This window comes from Coffea arabica, chromosome 6c (assembly GCF_036785885.1).
Source record: "Coffea arabica cultivar ET-39 chromosome 6c, Coffea Arabica ET-39 HiFi, whole genome shotgun sequence".
Classification (NCBI taxonomy): Eukaryota; Viridiplantae; Streptophyta; class Magnoliopsida; order Gentianales; family Rubiaceae; genus Coffea; species Coffea arabica.
This window is the reverse complement of record NC_092320.1, coordinates 59,132,517-59,152,027: the sequence shown is the minus strand read 5'-3', so window position 1 is coordinate 59,152,027 and position 19,511 is coordinate 59,132,517. Positions and strand designations below refer to the sequence as shown.

The following is a 19,511-nucleotide window of genomic DNA, read 5'->3' as shown; positions in this document are numbered from 1 at the left end:
ATATTTAATCAAATGTTATTTCTTATCTTAATTTTAGTTATGACTATGTTACATATATTATTAAATAGACATATCTTTATAATTAAAGTTAATATTTGATATTTTAGGATGCCATATATTTAAATAGATGAAAATTATTTTGAACATAACATATTAAAATAATTTTGTTTGTCAATCATTTTGGCCCTTCCCCCCAAGAAAAAAATCTAAGCTTCGTCACTGTCTAGAAGGAAATTAGGGCCTATTGCTAGCAAAAGATTGTGAAAATTTACCTTTATACCCTAATTATTTGGAAAATCTAATGAACAAATTTTGCAAAAGAAACCTTGTTTCTTGCCAACAAATTAAGTAACTAATAAAATCACCTGTAATGTTATTTTAGCATATTTAATTTATGTTAAATACAAATTCTACCAGTGTCCCTTTCGTAAAATATAAGTGTAACACTTTTTCAATTTTAGTTACATACATTTATGTATTTTACATAAATGTAATGATTCAGAGTAAAATACCCATAAATAGCTAGTATTTTGTTGATGTAATGCAAAAAACCCATAAAGAGCTGGTATGTTTTGGGCGCAAACTTTTTTACTTTGACATATTTAAAATTTGTTAAATACAAAATCTACCAGTTTTTCTTTCGTAAAAATATAAGTATAACACTTTTTCAATTTTAGTTACAAATATTTATGTATTTTACATAAATATAATAATTCAAAGTAAAATGCCTATAAATAGCTAGTATTTTGTTGATGTAATGCAAAAAACTCATAAAGAGTTGGTATGTTATGGGCCCAATCTTTTTTACTTTCACATATTTAAAATTTGTTAAATACAAAATCTACCAGTTTCCCTTTCGTAAAAATATTATTGTAACAGTTTTTCAATTTTAGTTATAAACATTTATATATTTTACATAAATGTAATGATTCAAAGTAAAATACCCATAAATAAATAGTATTTTGTTGATGTAATGCCCATAATCGGGAGAATCAATTGGAATTCACTATTCCTCAGCCTTGGACGCTTTATGTAAAGTAGAGATATTTGTATTCAATTAAATGTGAAACAGGCAACAATCTGTCTTCCCATGAACCCAGTTTCCATAAATGTTAATATTTTACTAATATAACAATTAAAATCAATTTCAATAATTCAAATTTAGTAGGTTAGATAAAAGTTGTTAGAAAAGTGAGAAATCAAAAGAAAAATAACTCAAATTTATTAAAAGTCCAAAAAGGATTCAGTACTTCAGCTCTCGAAGTCCTCCAAATGACTATATATTAGAACAGCTATAATCAAAATAGATTACATAATTAAAAAACTTAATATTTCAAACATTTATTTTCTTAAGTTTTACTTCTTAAAAGGCCCTCAACTTGTTATTCAATAATGACCATATGTTGCTTCAAAGCCAAGCATGACTGTGTTTAGTACTGCTTACGCTTCCTCTTCGGTGTTTTATTCCTAGATCTATTATATTTATGTTAATTCCGTGACACCCCAATACATTTCCAATTTCTACAGTACACAACATTTCCAAACCGCCCGTGCCTGTTATAGGTCACCACTTGCTTTTGTAGAAAAATTCCCTTCATGGTTCGTACATGTCACTTTGCAATGTGCCGGCTTCTTTGCCATATTTTTTACCTTTCCACACCCGTCTTGGATTAGCTGAATATACTACAGAATTTACCTTTAACAAAATCCACTGCTCTAGTTTTCACAATATGTTGACTTCTTGTAATCAGCTTCAATTACTGAATTAAAAAAAAAAAACTCAGCACTATGTTGCATAACAGAAAGCATGAATGCACAAATAAAAAAAAGACATCAGATGCATCTGCTAGTTACCTCTTTAAACTCTTCCACAGTGCGTTCGCCAACTCCATTGCCAATCCATCACTACCAGTGTTGATCTCAGATTGATAACCTCCCATGCTTGCCTCCTTCCTAGTAACAACTACAATATATAGTGGAAGAAAATGTCACTGCACCTTGTTGTCGGTTTTTTTTAACCCTCTCATTAATGCATGGTCTTTAATAATTTATTTACTATCGGCTTCAATTTAGACGACTAACCAATTCTAGCATGAAGTCCCCCACTTTTTCCTATTTGGGGATATTAATTTATTTGGGACTTTCCTTCACACATAAATTTTCATCTTTTTGCCCCTGTAACTGAATTTATTTATCATTCATTCACATTTACTTTATCATGCATATTTTCAAAATAAATGAGGAGACAGGAAGACTTTAAATTTCTTGAACAATACTCAGCACAATTTTATTTATTACTACATTTACTACATGCTTTACAATCAGCGTAATTATATCTATTACCACTCCCCATCTCCATTCGAGAAATTCATTCAATGTGCCTTTCGGTCTGGACATAACAATTCACCATTGTGCCATTTGCCAAAATTTATTGCACTTCTAACTGACATTTACTCATATTCATGCATAATTTTCGGTTGTACAAAACTATAGTTCTAGAGTTTTGTGTGATTACATTGATTTCAATTTAAAAAAATACAATCTTCATTCCATTATTAAATTAGTCACCAAGAAACTAAAATTATAATCAACATTGTACTCCAAGAATTATGATTCTACAAGATGTATCACAATCGCAATTCATTTGATGGCTTTGAAACCAGAATCAATATTGTAGATGAGTAATCGCAAATATAATTGAAAAATTTGTTTTAAAAACAAAACTAAAATTGTGGGTGTCTGATCATAAACACAATTGACATAGAGAACTCGAATATATGTTTGAGGGAGAATGTAAAATGTCCCTTTCAATCTGAGCCAAAAATGATAGATGACTAATGATAAATCCAATTGACATAATGAACTTGAAACCAGAAGAAAGTTTGGATACGTTTAATACACGTGTGAGGCAAAACATGCTTCAGATGTTATTCATCATGAAGAAAGTTTGGATACGTTTAATACACGTGTGAGTCAAAACATGCTTCAGATGTTATTCATCATGAAGGTGAGATGTTGTCACTCAATTAGGAGTTGAGATTAAAACGGTTGATAAGTAACAATTACAAGTGTAGTTTTGTTTACAATAGTGATCAAACAATTGTAATAATCTTAATTAAATTGGAATTGGACAATTGCCATTGCAAGGTGTGAATTGGACTCCAGATTGATTTTCAATATCGGCTTAAAAATCATTATGTCAACTATGTAATTATGTTTGTAAATGAAATTCACTATGTTAATTATATTTGTGATTACTTATCCACAATCACGAATTTTGATTTCATGAAATACCATGTTAATGATGTTTATGATTACTAATCTAAAATTTCAATTCCTGTTGAAAAGCCATTATGTCAATTATGTATATATTCACTCACCTGTATCAACTAACAATGTAGGTTAAATGAGCATAACTCTTTCTCTAGGTAAACATTTAGAGTTTAACAATCTTGATTTGTGATTATACATATGATTTTTTAAAACTAATTAATGTATCATTGCCATATATAATCTCTTTTGTAAAATATTATAATAAAAAAATTTTATATACATTATTACAATAAAATATTTTAAAAACACCCTAAAAAACGACTAATAATCTGGATGGAGCTATAGTTTGCATGATATAGTCATGTTTAGAACTCCCATCTCCCTCAGCTGTCCCTTGCTTTGGCTCATTGTCACGTGTTGTCCTCGTCCCTTTCGTTCTTCCTTCCGTACAAAGCTGACTCAGTTTTGGACCATAGAGAAATCCAAAACGGAGCCATCCATCAATCAAATAAAAAAACGTCAGAGTCAGAGATCTAATGATTTTGGCACGTGATCCAATCCTTTCAATTTACAGTTACTGAAAAAGACGTCATTTTCCCATCTCAACGGTACTATACCATCACCCTCACTTCAGACAAACACACCATTTCTGCATTTCGCATTCTACTCTGAAATTCCACCACGAGTTCAAGCATCACTGAAATTCTCAGAATGGAGCTACTCCATTGCCCTTCAGCATTCCCAGTTCACAATTGCACCCCAAAATTCACGAAAACCTCGAAGAATTGCGCGAATTTGTTCGGAAAGAGATTAAATTCGGTGAATTTGGGTAGTATTTTGGGGAAATTTTTGGAGAAAAATGCGGGAAGCTGTTCTGCAGGGGTTGTGGTTAATGCGAGGAGTGGTGATGGCGGTGGTTTAGAGACTGGAGCGGATACTGCCGTTGTGGTGGAGAAGCCTCCGGCAAAACCGAGTCTTTTTGAGGTGTTTGATGGCTATCCGTTGCCGTTTGGATGGTGGTGTGAATTTTGCGGTTGCTTCTGGCAGTGCCACGTCAGCTACTCTTTGCTTGATTCGTCTCTCTGATCTGCCTGAGGTAATTCTTCCAATTGTTGCAATTATGGCTGTGTTTATTGAATTAATTTGCTCATTTTATATTCTTAGAATTGTCTGTGCGTTTTTCTTTTTTTGGTGAATTATGTTTATTAGATGCTGCACTTTATAATTTATAGTTTCTAAATTATATGCTGCTGGGTATTGCAACTTGGATGACTGTATCTGTTGCAGAAAAGAGTTACTGAGCAAATCTTTTTGAGTCCGATAACGAATAGGACTGGAGATGTCTGGCATGCGTTCTTGAAGGGAGATTTTCAAGACATGCTCTATGGTTACAGATTTGATGGGAAATTTTCTCCTCAAGAAGGACATTACTTTGATTCTTCTCAAATATTAGTGGATCCATATGCTAAGGTTAGTTTGCGGCGAATGTGGATATGGTTATTGTACTTTGCTTTCATGGTACATAATATAGCTTTGTCTATGATTTTTTTCTTTGAGTGGAATATGGTGCTAATGTTTTGTTGGCATTTGTGCTAATGTTTTGCTGAGTGGCTTTCAATTTCATTTCAGGCTGTTGTAAGCAGAGGGGACTATGGTGCTCTTGGACTTGAGGATGAATGTTGGCCACCAATGGCCTGCATGGTGCCTTCTCTTACTGACAAGGTAGTTAGTTTGTACTTGAAATGATATGACTTAGATAGGCAACACCCGAGGATGTTTATTAACCCTGCAACTTTGGTTATACTACTGAATGTAATTAACTGACCAGTTCTGTATCTTTCAACCTGAGCTGCGTAATTATGGTTATAGGACGCAAACTGTATTATTACCATGATGTTGAAGATTCATTCCTTTATCTATGAACTGTTTTTCACGATATTTAGAAGAGCAAGGTGTGACAAAGTGCAAGGTCTTTTAGATGCGTTTCTTGAAGCTTATTTCCAATTAGCTCAAAATGGTGTATATTCCATAGTATTGTGCAATTCTACATAAAAAAGGGCATTCACTTAAATTCCACATGTTTAGTCATAAATTATACTTATAAATGCTAGTAAATATTCCAAGTCTAATGCCACAAAGTTCATGGCAATCTTCAAAAATAAGCAATGAGTAATTTGTACATCAAAAGACTCCCAGTTTGATGAGAAATTCAAAATAATAAATAAGGAAGAGATTATAGGGGGAATAGTAACAGGAACGAGAAAAGAAGTGGAGGCGGGGGATAATAAGGAATGCAGATGTCAACTTTACAGCTCTTATATTTTTGTTCCCATGTTTTTGTTTAAGATTATAATCAGACAACCAGAGAAACCAGTGTTCCAAGATATAAGTCAGTTTCATCTAGTTGTTTCATTGACTAAGAAGAACAGATTGAAAGAAAAAGCATACATGCCAATTTTGCGCAACATAATCACCAAAATGTGTTTTTGATTCACTAAAGTGCAGGTGCATTACACTCCACAGAAGGTGGAAAGGGCTCTTCCCTCTTCATATCCTTCAAACATTTGAACCATTATTCTTTGGGTCAAATCAGAAGATGTTTGTGGTTTTCTGATGGAGTAGGTTTAGTATTGCCCTTCCCTTTAAGAATCACACTATGGTAACAACTAGTCTATTTACTCTTAAACTCTTTTTGCATATCCTATACCCTTAACTACTCTTGGTGGAAGTTAGAAATTGGAGGATTGAGGGTGTCCGCCAAAGGTCATGATTTGGTTTTTCCCCAAGTGCCCATAGTTTGATTTCAGGACTTTATATTATTTTGTTTGCACTTTTCCTACTCTCTTCTGTGAGTGTTTGCTTCTTTTTCGTCTTTTCTTGTTTTAGATGGGATTGAGACAGCAAATTGTTTGCTCTGCAATCGAAATTTTATAGGCAGATTTCCTTTATCCCATTTTTCCTTCTTCTCTTTGTTTCCTTATGTTGTCTTATATATCAGAAAGAACTGGTTTCATTTTGATGTTGACATTTATCTGAAAATTGTTTTTTCAGTTTGATTGGGAAGGTGATTTACCCCTAAAGTTTCCTCAGAGAGATCTGTTAATATATAAAATGCATGTTCGAGGATTTACAAGGCATGAGTCAAGTGGAACAGAATTTCCTGGTACTTACCTTGGTGTCATTGAAAAACTAGATTACTTAAAGGTAGATACCACTGGATTACATTGTTAAGTCTTGAATCCTTCCAAGAAATTAGGGTTTAAGGAAGCTCAAAGTTTCTTCTACTTCTTCACATAAATTTATTCAGCAAAAGTGAATAAATTGTGCATAGTGTTGCCAGAAACATGTGAATCTTGCTTTGATGTTAAAATTTTGCTAATCAACCAATGTACACTTTTTTTGGGTAAAAGCTGATATGTTAAATTCGTTTATCATGAAGGAATCTGTGGTTCTCTCCTTTCATGATTGTGGATGAGCTAGATATGTTGCCATGTTCAGTCCAGTGTGAAACAGCATCTGGTGGAATCTAGGTTGGGTGGTTCTGGATGTGAATGGGGTAGACAGGTATCGTTGTCTATTCTGATTGACTATTCTCACCTCCAGAAATAGAGATTGAGAATCAACATACAAATTTTAACACTAGGTATATGTTCATCTAGTCATGATAGTGTGCCTTCAAGGATATCATAGTAAGCTAGATGAGAAAGAAATGGTTTTGCTTTCTGTATGGAAGAATAAAAAGATAATATATAAGTTGCTAGACAAAACAAACATGAGTCAACAAAAAACTATAAAATTTGAGGATTTCTTTGATAATAACAAACATAAGGTCTTTTGTTGAGATCCAAATAATTCCTATCCTTACAGTGTCTAATTGCTAACTTATATTTAACCTGAGAATACATTGTGTTTGTGTAGATACTTCAATTTGTTTGATTTAATTTTTTTTTAATTTATTCTTAAAGCATCTCCTATCATAGTATTTGATTTGGAAGTTGAGGATTAGTTTCATCAGACTTTTAGACATCAAGTGAAAACATATGCTGAAAGTAATCAAACTATACATATTAATAATAGGACATGATATTTAGCAATCAAATGATCCTGATTGATTAGAAAACAGCTGAATTGATTCAAGTGTTACACCTTCTAGAAAAGCAATGACAGACGGATAGCATTGATGTGGCCTTTGCTAAGATGGCAGTTGATACAAGTTAGCAGTAGGTCAGAAAGCAAGTTTTGGACTTCATGGAAACTGTTTTGCTGCTTTACTTATGTTTTTTTTTTTTGGGGCAAAGATGTTTTTCTGGGATCAAGGAAGAACTGATTGCTGTATTTTTATCCATTGTTGAATACTATACTGGGCTTACACAGACTGTGTTATGATTTCACTGTTTTTGGGCGAAAATCATTTAGGTGTCCCCAATTCCTTGGTTAGAGAATTTCTGTCTGAAGTTGATAAAATGATAGAATCGTGCATTAGTTGTAGAATGTCAATTTTGTCGAGGAAATTGAGTACTTTGGAGATACCCATGGCAGGGAATCCATTCACTTGTCTTGGGTCCTGTTAATCTAGACAAACTGGAAGCTGAAAAAAGAAACTGATTAAAATGCTTTTTAGTGCATTTTTTAAGGGGTTCGCATTCATATCAAGAAGAAACAAGAAGGATAGGTTGTTGTGGAACTCAATTAGTTATACTACATTTTTTGCCATTAAAGAAAGCTTCTAATATGGCATGAATCCTTGGTTTTGGATGGTTGTAAGTCTGTAAATTCAAAGGACTGATCAATATTTTTTGTATGCATGTACTTGTTACTCTACAAAAGAGTGAGTTGTGCAGATGTTTGGTTTCTGCAGTGTAGCTTGAGCTGTGTAATTGGTGAGAACTACCAAAACGTTTTGTTTGTTGATATTGTAGATGTAGTATCAGAAATAGCATTAATTTATCGTTAGGGGAAGCACTCCATTCAGGTCTCTGAATTTTTTCAAAACATCTAGGAGTCTACCTAATTTCTAGCAAACAATAGATATGAACTGATGAATTGGTATCTTTTTCATAATGTTGTACACAGCTTTTGAAGATCTGACCTTTATGATTACTCGCCATGGCTTTTATCTACCGTGCATCTGTTTTACTTATTTATGTATTATTTGAACTTAAAATCTTTTGGTAAACAATCTTTTCAAGCTTTTTTTTGAATATGCCTTCATGTTCTTTCTTGCAGGAACTTGGTATCAATTGTATAGAGTTAATGCCATGTCATGAGTTCAATGAGTTGGAGTATTACAGCCATAATTTCATCTTAGGCGACTATAAGTAAAAAATTTTTGCAATTCTTTCCAATATTATGCACATCTCATTGTTTTTATACTTTTTTCTCAATGTTCATGAGATTTTCATTTCTCAGTATGATTTGATGTGAATGATCCTATTAATGCCTGTCACTTGGTGAAGTTTGTGTGAGAGAAAGATGGATTAAGATTAAGAATGAATTCCCTCTTTGTAGATTTTGATTTATGGAATTGTGTCTTTTGATAATAAGTAGATATAATTGTGTATGATCTTGCTAAATTGAATGGTTTCTTTTTCTTTTGTTATTGGATAAATGAGAACTTTAACCAATGATTTTAGTAGCCTTAAATTTACTAAAAAGGTTGTTGACTTTTGCCGTTTCAAATTTACTTGTCATACTCTAAAATGGCTTCTATAATTGTAAAAGCTGTTGAGTAAATGTTTTTCAATTAGAGAAGTTTTACCTTTGAGGTACTGAATACTTTTGGATCATGTTTTTCTATTTGAATTTAGTGTCATTTGCAAGTGGCATCTTCTTAATGGATAGAGCACCTGTTTTGGGTCTTTAGTGAGATTCTGCTTGATCTGAATTCTTGAGAAATAAACATGGGTGTCTACATTTAGCCTTGCGTCCTCATCTGATTTCGTATTCAGGATGAACTTCTGGGGTTATTCAACTGTCAATTTCTTTTCACCGATGACAAGATATTCTTCGGCTGGTGCCCTTAATTGTGGTCTTGGTGCCATAGATGAATTCAAGTGCCTTGTTAAAGAAGCGCATAAATGTGGGATTGAGGTAACCACTTAATTTACTTAGTGTGATATTGCATTTTTTTTTATTGATTTTTAGCTGCTTTTTCTCTTACTTTAGTTTAACAGGTGATCATGGATGTCGTTTTTAACCACAGTGCTGAAGGGAATGAGAATGGTCCCATATTCTCCTTTAGAGGTGTAGATAACAGTGTCTTTTATATGCTTGCACCAAAGGTATGCGTGAGCATTAATTTTGTTGGTCGATTGTTTTCTGATTTTAATGCCCATAAGAAGACTTTTGTTTCTTTGCCTTGGTAGACTTCAAGTACCAATGCCTTTAAGTTGCTTCTAAGCCTGTGCATAAGAAAAGGTCAAATTGCACATTGTCTGGAATTCTTCAATGGCTTTCTTTTCATGCTAGTATTGTTTGGTGGCAGTTTGTTGGATGCATTTTTAGTTAATCTTGCAAAAAAGGCTGCTAGCTTCTTTACTTTCTCAGCCTATAACGAAGAAGGCAATCTGCCTAAGTTTGTCAAAACCTAGTGTACTGAATTGCATTCATGACAGAACCATTATACTGGAAAGCAGCTCATCAGATTTAAAACTGGTTTGGCTTCTGCAAAGATCTCGCTCTAGGGCTCTTTTGTGCTGTTTTGCTCATATATGATTTTTGTTTACAGGATTATACCTTACTGGCTTTTCTGTTATAAAATAAGCAAGCGTCTGTCTGCAAAAGCAAGATCATTGTGAAGTAACTGTAATATTTGGTTATGCAGGGATAGTTCTATAATTATTCAGGTTGTGGAAACACTTTCAACTGCAACCATCCCCTTGTCCATCAATTTATATTGGATTGCCTGAGGTAATATTACTATGCATTGCACCTTATCTGTCTATGTTTGCAAATTAGTTAATTTGTTCTTTGTGCAATGAGATTACGTGTATTGCAATGAATCTTCCTCTACAGTTGATTCAACAAGTCGCTACCTGCATATCTGTTTGGTTATCAATAGTTTTGTGTATGTTTGGTCACAAGTGAGACACCATCCTCGAGCATAAACATGCGGTCTAAGATTTTGCCCTTTGTGCACTAAATTAAAATTGAATATTGAGATTGAAACTGAGGGCAGCAAAAGAGTAGTGACAATTTTGTAAAACCATCTTTGTCCTGCATAACAAAGAAAGGCAACAGAAATTTTGGACTCGCATAAGCACTAGCTTTTATCATATCTACATTGTGATGGCAGCATAAGGCCTGGAGAAGCTGAAGATTGTACCTTGGCATGTCAATTGCAGGGTTTGGCGAGAAGTACTAGACTTAGGCCTTGTTTGATAACCCAGTTTAGTGCTTAAATTTAATGGATTCAGATCTTAACATATTCAGACTGTTTGATAATAAAAAATTGAACATCTTAATTAATTAAGTGGCATTGAATTTCCCAGGCAAAACTTGCTCCCAAAATTAAGTGAAACTATTCACTTATCACTGAATGTGATATGCACTCAAATGTATTAGATTTAATATTTAACAATTCAATAACTTAATGGATTCAGATTTCAGACTTCACTTTTATCAAACACACCGTCAGATTTGGAGCCATAAAATTTACTTTGACTCAATTCAAGACTGTGATTTCAGACTTGTAGGGCTCTAGATACCTACTGTGTATCCACAAGTGTCAATAATATTGTCTTAGTAAATTATAAGAACTTCAAAATTGTTTGAACATAGATGAGAACCGTGAAAATATAAGCTTTGTTTCTATGTAAATCTAATAGAAGCAATGCCTTTGAATAACAGAACCATTCTGTGTTCAAGGATTATTCAAAAGCATAATTGTGATCTTGTGTTTTGTATATCTTATGGAAATTATTCTATTGGAAGTCATGTAAAGAAAACAAAAATAAGGATGTTTTAGTGTTCTCAAAAACCACTTTTAATAGATTATATTTGTTGAACAATGTAATATACTAGATGAAATTGCATTAAAGGATGTTTCTTCTTTTTATTAGTTGTCATGTACAGATACATCCATGACAACATGCACACACATGAATTAAATGGTTTTGGCTTTTCATATGTGTTGGGTTCGGGCCTCGTAGTATGGAGTCGGTATGCTGATGCCTAATTCTCCTTTGGGCTTCATGTCAAAGCAGGATGAAAGTATCTTGGATCTGAATAACAATTGATCCAGGAGATGCCTAAGTGTTGATTTCCTCGATTTTGTAGCTAGTAGTGGATATTTGGGTTTAATGGCATCTTGTGTTTGTTTTTCTTTTGTTACTTGGAACTAAATGAGGTTTGTTGTACCTGTTTGGGATAAGAGTGGCAATAAAGACTTTTAGTATGAGATTGATCTGTCTTTCCATCTGATTTCCTGTTTGATTTTCTCAGACTGTTTGTAAACCCATTGAAAATATCCAGCAGGAAAGTGGTTATTCAGATTTTCTTGAATTTTATTACGTTTCTGCCAAATCCATCGCAGTTTGCTGAACCAATGGCTAGCAAATTTATTTAGAACAATAATTCAAAGGGCTTATAAGGCTGGTCAGTCTTTTGTCACTGGTCAAGTGTGCTATTGATAGCTTTGCTTACTGCTAACTGCGAGGTGCGGGGTTTAACACTGCTGTCTCCTTTCCTTATGTATCAGAAGGCTGCTTGGCCTATAACCTTAGGGATCAGCCATCACCAACTCATACATTCATAGACATAGAAGCATGGAACTCTTATCAGATTAGATGGGGCACTTGCCTCTTGTAAGATTTTAAGACATGATACTACATGTTTGTACTATGTAGTTAGATGCTGTATCCTGTTAAATCATCAATGGAATTATATTCTGCAACAATTTATGATTTTAGTGCTGAAGTTAAACATGAATATAAAGCTTGTTTATCAGTTGTTTGTGCTCTTTCATCCTTAATATTCATTTGGATCCTGCTGTTTGCTTTTTCATTTTTGGATGCTCATTACCTTGACTTTTTGCTGCCTTAAATTTATGTAATTAACTCTTGCCAAGGCTTGTCTTCAGCTAAATGAAGAAACAAATCTGGCTTGAGCAACCACCTCACAGTTGGAAAACATATCCAAGAAATTATGTAACCTATGTTTTTAGATCAAATTTTCCCTTTTACTTGAAGAAGAAATTGCTAATGTTTTGTAGATCTCCTACTTAGAAGTACTCCCTTTATTTTTTTCCCCTGGCTAGTGTTGGGGAGGTTAGAATTAGCTTCATTGTGGAACACGAGCTCTCTCTCTCTCTCTCTCTCCTTTTTTTTTTTTTTTTGCATGTCTGTTGTACCAGTATACTCCCATGATTATTCTATCTTTATCTTTTTCAAAATTCTGATATTTCAACAGATACTGGGTAACAGAGATGCATGTAGATGGCTTTCACCTTGATCTTGCTTCTATCCTGACAAGAAGCAGCAGGTATTCTGCTATTCATTATGTAATGTTTAACTTATTTGGAGTATCAGTTTGATTTAGTATCTTCTTGCCCTCATCTTGTGATCTGCCTAGCCTCTGGGATGCTGCTAATGTGTATGGAAAGTCAGTTGAAGGTGATACTCTCACAACTGGTTCTCCTCTCAGCAGCCCTCCGTTGATTGATATGATTAGTAACGATCCAATACTACGTGGAGTAAAGGTAATGTGAGTTATTCTGTTTGTTAGTTTCCTTTTGCTTCTTTGACAAGGTTGAGAGCAAACAAATGAAATTTGTCAATAACAAACAAGTACTGGTTGAAACTAATGGGCTTTAGTTATATTTGCTTCCTGCACGGTCATGGCTAAAAAAGGAAACTGAAAATTTTTATGTGGCATAGGTTTTACTTAATTGTTTTTTAAGGTTAAGTAGTTCCATTTCTGCTAATATTTTCATAGACATGCATTTCAGCATGTTCAATTTCTAATCCTAGACTAACAGTCTGCTTGATCAGCTTATAGCTGAAGCATGGGATTGTGGAGGACTCTACCAAGTTGGCAAGTTTCCTCATTGGGGTATTTGGTCAGAGTGGAATGGGAAGGTTAGTGGATACTGTATGTCATTAATTGCTCATTATGTTAATTGATGTACTCTAAAGAAGATTTGGGTTATACACAAATAGTTCTTCGGTGAAAAAATAAATACTATGACCATAACTGGTTTCCATGATATGCTCACCTGGAAGTAATTTAAAGTTGCTATGTTTAGGGAATGAAGGGCAGAAGGATGATGTCTGAAAAGAGACTTGCATATTTGGAAAATCGTTGCCATGTTTTAAGGGTTTCTAGTCTTCTAACACATTATCTCTGTTCCAGACTGCTGGTTAAACAAATGCTTTGTTTCTCTTTAAGAACTATAGCCCTCTGTGTGACTTCATTGAGAGTAAAGGGTAGCAATTAGCAGTCGGCCCAAATTCACATGAGGATTGGTTAAAGAATGGGCTGAGCTCACTTCTTGCAAGAATCAAGAATTGGAAACAACTGAAATCCCAAGTGTAACACATTAACCTAATTCTGGGAATGCACATGAGAGCTTTTTAAGTTACCCTGATAGCAACAGATGTTTGGCATTAACAAGTACTAGTGCTCCATTTATTTTTATTTTTATGTCTTTGTTCATCTACTTCATAAATAGGTCCAAAAGGTTGGACAGCTTAAAGTGATCTGCTAGTTGACATGTTGAATCTAGTTGTGGAAGTCCTATATTGCAGTTGAGTGAATTTGGCAGTCTATGTTGCGAAGCATCCTTGTATTTTTTTTTTTCTTGTTATCTATTTTCGTTTTTGTAGTTAACAATTTCAATCTCATAAAGGGCCTCTTCTTTAGCATCCTATTGTGCTTGGTACCTGTGCTCTGTCTTTCTTTTGTTTCTCTTCTTCCTTTTGTCATTCTTTTGATTTTTGAACAATTGATCTGAATTCGGAGCTAAAATGTAACCTTTTCAGTACCGTGACACTGTGAGGCAGTTCATAAAGGGTACAGATGAGTTTGCAGGAGCTTTTGCTGAATGTCTTTGTGGGAGCCCTAACTTATACCAGGTATGTATTTATAGGAATGTTTCGATTCATGGTAATAGTTTCATAGTCACAGTATGCAGTTCATGTCAGGCATTTTTGTGACCTTATAGTCAAACTTATCTAATATCAACTACCGTGATATCTTACTTGATATACTTTTCTTAAATGGTCAATTAACAACTCAACAGTTCTATTAAAAGTTTCATCATATCTTGTCAATCTTTCCAACTTAAACACATGCATTATTCATTTTGAAACAGGAAGGTGGAAGGAAACCATGGAACAGTATTAATTTTGTATGTGCTCATGATGGCTTTACTTTGGCTGATTTAGTGACATATAATAACAAACACAACACAGCAAATGGAGAAGATAATAAAGATGGGGAGAATCACAATAACAGTTGGAACTGTGGTCAGGTAAATGTCTATTTTCACATATTTATCTTTGTAAAAAGATTGCTGCGCTTTGCTATAAGTTCTGATAAACAATTGGTTTGTCTATATTCTCATAGTAATAGATATATGTTGCCCACAATGGCTACTCAAATACACTGAAATGATGTTTTTTCTGATGATAAATCTTGTCATGCATTAAGTTATTTTCGCTGGGGTGGGAGCATGAAGGAGCCTTATTCCTGTTTTGCTTTTAGTTTATCAATAGCTCATTTCTTTATGTCAGAAAGTTTCCTATATTAGAAATTGGTGCTTAGCAGTTGGTTTATTTGGCTTCCAAATGTGTAGTTGCAAGCATACAACTGCACGAAGTATTCACTTGTAAAGTATGTATCAAAAAGATGTGTTATCAAGTTAAATTTTCATCATTAGCAGCTTGCAGCTTCTTGTGAAAGTATAACATTTTATCAAAGGTGATGCCCTTTTGAGGTTAATTTGGACATTTTGAGTTAATTAGAATGGTTTATGCATCTTTTGACTGCCACCCCTTGGGGGATGAAAAATGACTCTAGATTAGCTTTAGGTTAATATTGCAAGCTGGACCAGAAAATGGTTTCGTGCTGCTTGGTTAATCACTTTCAAGTATCTTTGCGAAGTCAGATTTAAGATATAGTTGAACTTCAAAAGGTGGGTCATAGGCACCATATCCACATCCTTTGAAGAAGTTAGTAGTTGTCTGCGTGGTTGATATTGATCTAGGCAAAAACATATAGGGTTATTTCTGGATGTGGTTTGACTGAGAACAACCAGGGAAAGGATATATTGTTAAATGTGGTTTGACTGAGAACAACCAGGGAAAGAATATATTGTCAACTGTAATTTAGGCAGCATATCTCTTGTCCTTAGTACATCAATATATTCCTTCCTTAATAAAATTAATAGCAAGTGATAGCCTTGCATCTGAATTAGACTCCTTAAGTCATCCTATTGGGTTGAAAAAAAAAAAAAACATGTCCATTACTCCTTGTCTTGTCACGCCTCAATCACTTCGGCAGTCAACATTGCTGACAATATTAGGCAATACATCCTTATAATCTTTTGATTCCTTATAACCGTTTTGTGTCTAGCTCTCCTTTTTGCTCTCTGTTAAGATTTTTCCACATACGTTTCACTGAATTTTAGTGGAAAGTAATGAAAAATTTTCATCATGACATTTCTTGGCCTTATTCTGGTACATCCCTAGTTAATATCTCTGTTGGATCGGATAAACTACTCTTCCACTTTGTCATTTTTTCTTTTTTTTTTTTTTGGGGGGTGGGGGGGCCGGGGAAGAATTGATAAAAGATCTTTCTTTCCTTTGGATTATTGAGAATATCACAATATTTTGAGAAAAATGTCATGCTAAGTAACAATGGAGATGGATAGTAATTTAATCATGCAATTTATTGAAAATGTTTTTTGCTAATTGAGATTTTATTCTTCCAAGCCTGATTTAAGTTAGTTAAGTGACTTTGCAAATCTTGAAATTATAAGGGTCGAGAAAGTCAATGAAAAATGAGAGCTTGATTGGTTTCTAAGGAGGATAGACAGCTTTGTCTTCTTTTTTTGCCCCCTCTCCTTCTTGAGAATGTTTTTTGCAGGAAAGAGGATCTTATTTCATTTTACTAACTGGGCCAAGGTCTTTGTTGGGTGGAGTTGTAGGATGTATTTAGGCTTGTAAATCTCCAACTGATCTAAAAATTTGGAGAATCTGACATATTTGTGTAATTATTCGTGTACTTTTATTAATGTCTACTTTCTATCAGACGCATTCTCAGATTAGTAGTATAAGTTATATTTTGAAACAACAGTTCCTAAATTCCTTATTTATCTGGATGCAGGAAGGAGAGTTTGCTAGTATCTCTGTAAAGAAATTGAGGAAACGGCAGATGCGAAACTTCTTCCTCTGTCTTATGGTTTCCCAAGTAAGAAAGTTTATCATGACCCTCTTGACCAATATTGTATTATCTTATTATATATGGAGGGAGAGCGTTTGCATTGGTGTAAACAATTTATATCACTTTATGTTATACCAAAAATATGCTTTAAAGTTAGTTTTCAAACTATCCACATCCCCCTCTTTTTTCTCCACCATGATTTTAAATACAATAACTTCCTCCAAAGAAAAAGTAGTAATTATAAATTTTTCATATACACATGTACATGTCTTACCATGATATGTAATAACATAATGTGGAAAAACTACAATCATACATATTTTATAAAAGGCAACCAAAAGCACTAGTTCAAGTTAAAATGGCTTGGCTGTTTACTGGATATCTGAGTTCTTTGATTTCCTCCTGTATCAGCAATTGGCCAACAATCAGCCTGTCCTAACGTAAGAGATGTAGATATAGCTGCATTTAGTTTAAGCACTTATCTTTCCAGCCTGTTATCCAGTTTTGTGCTGGGCTTGCACGTTGCTTGTGTCCTTGGGACCATCTTTTGATTATCTCTGGCAATTTTTTAATGTAACTATGATTCACTTTTCTGTTTGTCAACCAGGGTGTTCCAATGATCTATATGGGTGATGAGTATGGTCACACTAAAGGAGGAGACAACAACACATATTGCCATGACAATTATGTATAGTGATTTTCTGATATAGAAACTTTTATTCTGTTAACCTTTTGATCTTTATGGACCGACTGTGGCTGTTGCTGTAGATTAATTACTTCCGGTGGGATAAAAAAGAAGAATCCTCATCTGACTTTTTCAGATTTTGCTGCCTTGTAACCAAGTTTCGCCAGTAAGTTTGTGATGTAAATAGTACTTTTTGGTCTATTGCAGCATAAGTGGTTCTAGGTCAGCTCATTTTATGTTTGCAATTTTTGTAGTGAATGTGAGTCACTTGGCTTGAACAATTTCCCAACAGCAGAGCGGCTGCAGTGGCATGGTCATGCTCCTGGATTACCAGACTGGTCAGAAACAAGCCGATTTGTTGCTTTTACACTGGTTTGTGCTCCTATGGCCATTTAATTGCACTTATTAACTTTTTTCGTGATCTAGTGTGACCGTGTTCACAGCCATCTCCCGAAACTGATGTTCTGTCTATCGTGCTAGCTATTTTCTGGGTTTACATAATTTAGGATGTGTTTGTGTGTGAGAAAAGGATTTGGCTGGTTTAAGTTCCTTAAGCTGGGCTCAAACTGCTGTGTCCTGTTCCTTCAATATGGATCCTGAACTGACCCACAAGGATAGGCCGTTATCCATACACTTTGCCCTTGCTGAATTAAAGAAAATGAACAACTACAAAACTTTCACAGTGTTTTAGTTTCTAAAAACCATCCTGAGTAATTTAAGCTAAGAAAAAGAGACTACCAGTGAATAGCAATAACATTGTATAACTCTCCAATTAGCTCTTGCTGAAATTAAATGGAGGCTTACATCAAAGTTTTCAGTTTGCAGTTATATATGTTTTATTTAACATTATAAATCGAAAGTATAGAGGTAGATAAGATAATGGCTTTAAATCTATTTAATTGCTTGCCGGGTTGTTAAATTACCGAGTATGTGAGCTCAAGGTTCAGATAAAGCCCAATGGCTAAGGGCCTTTGTACCTTGCATCCTAATGAGGATGCATGCATGCTTCCTCCCTCCCTTGCCTTCTCAAGGAAAAAACTAAAAATGAAGAGAAGTACATCAGCTAAAGTTGTTTTATTGCGCCCTAATAGGCAATAGTAATTCAAGGATTGATAGTATGAAAAATTCAAGTTAAAATGGTAGCTCAAACACAAATTTCTTACTTTCCGGTCAATAGTTGGAATTTAATTCTTAAAACTCGTAGATTTCATAGATCAATCATTAGTCTCTGAACTTATTAAATATGAAAGCTCATAAAACTCAGAGATTTGGTTCATAGTGTCAAGTGCTACTAAATCGTTGGTTTGTGGCTTTGTCATCGAGAATTTCCAAAGATGATTTTATTGAGGATTCATATTGAACCGTCACGTGATTCTTCTGATGTACAGACTGATTCAGTAAAGGGAGAACTTTATGTTGCCTTCAATGCTAGCCATTTACCTGTCACCATTGCATTGCCAGAACGGCCGGGTTATAGGTGGGAACCCTTGGTGGACGCTGCCAAGCCTGCACCATTTGACTTTCTCTCCAATGATCTTCCAGAGAGAGAAACTGCGATTCAACAATATGCTCACTTTCTTGATTCCAATCTGTACCCCATGCTTAGTTATTCTTCAGTTATTCTGTTACTGTCTGCTGATGATAGTGCTTGAGTCACTCTAAGCTCCTACCTTAAATAGCAACATTGAGATGCAGTTCCAGGCCCTCAAAATGTGTACATGTATATAGAGAGAGAGAGTAGTGCTGCAGCTGGAAAAGAAATTAGGTACGCCCAAGTAAGTGGTGTCCGTGTATAATATTCAGGTGTCCATGAATCTTTATAGCTAATGGATAGATGATGTAGCCAGTGCAGAACTCGTTAATAGTTTGATATATAGATGAATGAGGTGGTGACCTGCACAATTCGCTTGCAGCACTGGAAGAGAATAAATTGGGGAAAGCATTCAGATGGATGTAAAAATCGAATGGATTGAGAATGATATGTTCCATTTTTTCCCCTATGGATGGAATCTGTTTGGAAATTGAAGAAAACAGTTCTTTAGGGCACTATATATAAGATGTCTACGTTTTTTAACTTTTGACCTTTGGGTGCTGTTGCTGCTGCCAGAACAAAACATAGCTCGTTTAACTTTTTTCGTTGAACAAAGATATGCTCAAAGCAGAATAGAAA

General features: G+C 34.4%; 1 pseudogene; it reads left to right on the top strand.

The window, feature by feature from the left end:
- The first annotated feature begins 3,650 nt into the window (after positions 1-3,650).
- LOC113694115 (isoamylase 1, chloroplastic-like) lies at positions 3,651-19,511 on the top strand (annotated as a pseudogene).